This window comes from Styela clava, unplaced genomic scaffold (genome assembly GCF_964204865.1).
Source record: "Styela clava unplaced genomic scaffold, kaStyClav1.hap1.2 HAP1_SCAFFOLD_49, whole genome shotgun sequence".
Taxonomy (NCBI): Eukaryota; Metazoa; Chordata; class Ascidiacea; order Stolidobranchia; family Styelidae; genus Styela; species Styela clava.
The window spans coordinates 10,001-15,000 of NW_027556549.1; the positions used below are offsets into that span (position 1 = coordinate 10,001).

The 5,000-nt window shown below is 55.5% G+C and overlaps 1 non-coding gene across 1 annotated transcript in view; it reads right to left on the reverse strand.

The window, feature by feature from the left end:
• Positions 1-740, reverse strand: part of LOC144418904 (small subunit ribosomal RNA) — a 1,810-nt gene extending 1,070 nt beyond the window's left edge. Inside the window, exon 1 of the ribosomal RNA XR_013473732.1 lies at positions 1-740. This exon is cut by the window's left edge and continues 1,070 nt beyond it. This is a non-coding gene — a ribosomal RNA (small subunit ribosomal RNA).
• Positions 741-5,000: the final 4,260 nt, after the last annotated feature.

A 5,000-nucleotide genomic window follows, 5' to 3' on the forward strand; every position in this document is an offset into this window, starting at 1 on the left:
GGCCACCGCCGACACTCAGTCAAGAGCACCGACGGAGAACCGAAGGTGAGGCGAACGCAACCAGTGACACGCCTTGCGACGGACCGGCGGCGCTCGCCCAAAATCCAACTACGAGCTTTTCAACCGCAACAACTTTAGCATACACTGTTGGAGCTGGAATTACCGCGGCTGCTGGCACCAGACTTGCCCTCCAATGGATACTCGTTAAGAGTTTTAGGATGTACTCATTCCAATTACAGGGCCTCGTTAGAGTCCTGTATTGTTATTTTTCGTCACTACCTCCCCGTGTCGGGAATGGGTAATTTGCGCGCCTGCTGCCTTCCTTGGATGTGGTAGCCGTTTCTCAGGCTCCCTCTCCGGAATCGAACCCTGATTCCCCGTTACCCGTTATCACAAAGGTAGGCACGTAGCGTACCTTCGACAGTTGATAGGGCAGACACTTGAATGATACGTCGTCGGTGCAGAGACCGTACGATCCGCGTGGTTATCCAGAGTCATCAAACGTCACAGGACGAACCCGGTCGGTTTTGATCTGATAAAAGCGCGCCTCCCCAAGTCGGCGCTTAATGCATGTATTAGCTCTAGAATTACCACAGTTATCCACTTCGCTTACGAGACCAAATAAACCAAGACTGATTTAATGAGCCATTCGCAGATTCGCTTTACGAGAACCTGTACTTGCACCTGCATGGCTTAATCTTTGAGACAAGCATATCACTACTGGCAGGATCAACCAGATAGCTGCGACAGCTGCGCTCGGCCCTTGCTGGGCCGCCCGGCGCGTGCTCGTCGCATTCGTTTAAGACCGAGGCGATCGCCTGCGGCCGTACTCACCTTCGACAGTCGCTGGCCGCGACGTCCACGCTCTCGCCGGCAGTGCCAGGCGGAGCGATTTGCGTTTTTTCTTTGCTCGCCCTCTCTCGGGCTCGATCCATTCAGTTTCGCACAAACAAGAGCTCTGCCGGCCGCCTGCAGCGGTGCCTAAAACCCGGGCATAACAATGCGACCGTTCTGCTAGGCCGACAAGCGCTCAAGCCAGACGCTCGATCGAACGCCCCCTACATATTAGTCGAGACAACGGCTCGCTCATTAGCATCGCGTTTGTACTTTAACTTTTTTTGGCTCGGCTTCTTTCGACGCCGATGCCGGCGACGCAGCACTCTCTCGCCCGCCAGCCACCGAGAAAAGGGTGCGCTCCGACCGGCCCCGCACCGCTCTTTCTTGGCTCATTCGAAATTACTGTCTTTCGCTCTGACATGCCTTACCTAGGGTTAGGTTAGTATGCTTGCACGTTTGTACTTTAACTTTTTTCGGCTCGGCTTCTTTCGACGCCGATGCCGGCGACGCAGCACTCTCTCGCCCGCCAGCCACCGAGAAAAGGGTGCGCTCCGACCGGCCCCGCACCGCTCTTTCTTGGCTCATTCGAAATTACTGTCTTTCGCTCTGACATGCCTTACCTAGGGTTAGGTTAGTATGCTTGCTCGTTTGTACTTTAACTTTTTTCGGCTCGGCTTCTTTCGACGCCGATGCCGGCGACGCAGCACTCTCTCGCCCGCCAGCCACCGAGAAAAGGGTGCGCTCCGACCGGCCCCGCACCGCTCTTTCTTGGCTCATTCGAAATTACTGTCTTTCGCTCTGACATGCCTTACCTAGGGTTAGGTTAGTATGCTTGCACGTTTGTACTTTAACTTTTTTCGGCTCGGCTTCTTTCGACGCCGATGCCGGCGACGCAGCACTCTCTCGCCCGCCAGCCACCGAGAAAAGGGTGCGCTCCGACCGGCCCCGCACCGCTCTTTCTTGGCTCATTCGAAATTACTGTCTTTCGCTCTGACATGCCTTACCTAGGGTTAGGTTAGTATGCTTGCACGTTTGTACTTTAACTTTTTTCGGCTCGGCTTCTTTCGACGCCGATGCCGGCGACGCAGCACTCTCTCGCCCGCCAGCCACCGAGAAAAGGGTGCGCTCCGACCGGCCCCGCACCGCTCTTTCTTGGCTCATTCGAAATTACTGTCTTTCGCTCTGACATGCCTTACCTAGGGTTAGGTTAGTATGCTTGCACGTTTGTACTTTAACTTTTTTCGGCTCGGCTTCTTTCGACGCCGATGCCGGCGACGCAGCACTCTCTCGCCCGCCAGCCACCGAGAAAAGGGTGCGCTCCGACCGGCCCCGCACCGCTCTTTCTTGGCTCATTCGAAATTACTGTCTTTCGCTCTGACATGCCTTACCTAGGGTTAGGTTAGTATGCTTGCACGTTTGTACTTTAACTTTTTTCGGCTCGGCTTCTTTCGACGCCGATGCCGGCGACGCAGCACTCTCTCGCCCGCCAGCCACCGAGAAAAGGGTGCGCTCCGACCGGCCCCGCACCGCTCTTTCTTGGCTCATTCGAAATTACTGTCTTTCGCTCTGACATGCCTTACCTAGGGTTAGGTTAGTATGCTTGCACGTTTGTACTTTAACTTTTTTCGGCTCGGCTTCTTTCGACGCCGATGCCGGCGACGCATCACTCTCTCGCCCGCCAGCCACCGAGAAAAGGGTGCGCTCCGACCGGCCCCGCACCGCTCTTTCTTGGCTCATTCGAAATTACTGTCTTTCGCTCTGACATGCCTTACCTAGGGTTAGGTTAGTATGCTTGCACGTTTGTACTTTAACTTTTTTCGGCTCGGCTTCTTTCGACGCCGATGCCGGCGACGCAGCACTCTCTCGCCCGCCAGCCACCGAGAAAAGGGTGCGCTCCGACCGGCCCCGCACCGCTCTTTCTTGGCTCATTCGAAATTACTGTCTTTCGCTCTGACATGCCTTACCTAGGGTTAGGTTAGTATGCTTGCACGTTTGTACTTTAACTTTTTTCGGCTCGGCTTCTTTCGACGCCGATGCCGGCGACGCAGCACTCTCTCGCCCGCCAGCCACCGAGAAAAGGGTGCGCTCCGACCGGCCCCGCACCGCTCTTTCTTGGCTCATTCGAAATTACTGTCTTTCGCTCTGACATGCCTTACCTAGGGTTAGGTTAGTATGCTTGCACGTTTGTACTTTAACTTTTTTCGGCTCGGCTTCTTTCGACGCCGATGCCGGCGACGCAGCACTCTCTCGCCCGCCAGCCACCGAGAAAAGGGTGCGCTCCGACCGGCCCCGCACCGCTCTTTCTTGGCTCATTCGAAATTACTGTCTTTCGCTCTGACATGCCTTACCTAGGGTTAGGTTAGTATGCTTGCACGTTTGTACTTTAACTTTTTTCGGCTCGGCTTCTTTCGACGCCGATGCCGGCGACGCAGCACTCTCTCGCCCGCCAGCCACCGAGAAAAGGGTGCGCTCCGACCGGCCCCGCACCGCTCTTTCTTGGCTCATTCGAAATTACTGTCTTTCGCTCTGACATGCCTTACCTAGGGTTAGGTTAGTATGCTTGCACGTTTGTACTTTAACTTTTTTCGGCTCGGCTTCTTTCGACGCCGATGCCGGCGACGCAGCACTCTCTCGCCCGCCAGCCACCGAGAAAAGGGTGCGCTCCGACCGGCCCCGCACCGCTCTTTCTTGGCTCATTCGAAATTACTGTCTTTCGCTCTGACATGCCTTACCTAGGGTTAGGTTAGTATGCTTGCACGTTTGTACTTTAACTTTTTTCGGCTCGGCTTCTTTCGACGCCGATGCCGGCGACGCAGCACTCTCTCGCCCGCCAGCCACCGAGAAAAGGGTGCGCTCCGACCGGCCCCGCACCGCTCTTTCTTGGCTCATTCGAAATTACTGTCTTTCGCTCTGACATGCCTTACCTAGGGTTAGGTTAGTATGCTTGCACGTTTGTACTTTAACTTTTTTCGGCTCGGCTTCTTTCGACGCCGATGCCGGCGACGCATCACTCTCTCGCCCGCCAGCCACCGAGAAAAGGGTGCGCTCCGACCGGCCCCGCACCGCTCTTTCTTGGCTCATTCGAAATTACTGTCTTTCGCTCTGACATGCCTTACCTAGGGTTAGGTTAGTATGCTTGCACGTTTGTACTTTAACTTTTTTCGGCTCGGCTTCTTTCGACGCCGATGCCGGCGACGCAGCACTCTCTCGCCCGCCAGCCACCGAGAAAAGGGTGCGCTCCGACCGGCCCCGCACCGCTCTTTCTTGGCTCATTCGAAATTACTGTCTTTCGCTCTGACATGCCTTACCTAGGGTTAGGTTAGTATGCTTGCACGTTTGTACTTTAACTTTTTTCGGCTCGGCTTCTTTCGACGCCGATGCCGGCGACGCAGCACTCTCTCGCCCGCCAGCCACCGAGAAAAGGGTGCGCTCCGACCGGCCCCGCACCGCTCTTTCTTGGCTCATTCGAAATTACTGTCTTTCGCTCTGACATGCCTTACCTAGGGTTAGGTTAGTATGCTTGCACGTTTGTACTTTAACTTTTTTCGGCTCGGCTTCTTTCGACGCCGATGCCGGCGACGCAGCACTCTCTCGCCCGCCAGCCACCGAGAAAAGGGTGCGCTCCGACCGGCCCCGCACCGCTCTTTCTTGGCTCATTCGAAATTACTGTCTTTCGCTCTGACATGCCTTACCTAGGGTTAGGTTAGTATGCTTGCACGTTTGTACTTTAACTTTTTTCGGCTCGGCTTCTTTCGACGCCGATGCCGGCGACGCAGCACTCTCTCGCCCGCCAGCCACCGAGAAAAGGGTGCGCTCCGACCGGCCCCGCACCGCTCTTTCTTGGCTCATTCGAAATTGCTGTCTTTCGCTCTGACATGCCTTACCTAGGGTTAGGTTAGTATGCTTGCACGTTTGTACTTTAACTTTTTTCGGCTCGGCTTCTTTCGACGCCGATGCCGGCGACGCAGCACTCTCTCGCCCGCCAGCCACCGAGAAAAGGGTGCGCTCCGACCGGCCCCGCACCGCTCTTTCTTGGCTCATTCGAAATTACTGTCTTTCGCTCTGACATGCCTTACCTAGGGTTAGGTTAGTATGCTTGCACGTTTGTACTTTAACTTTTTTCGGCTCGGCTTCTTTCGACGCCGATGCCGGCGACGCATCAC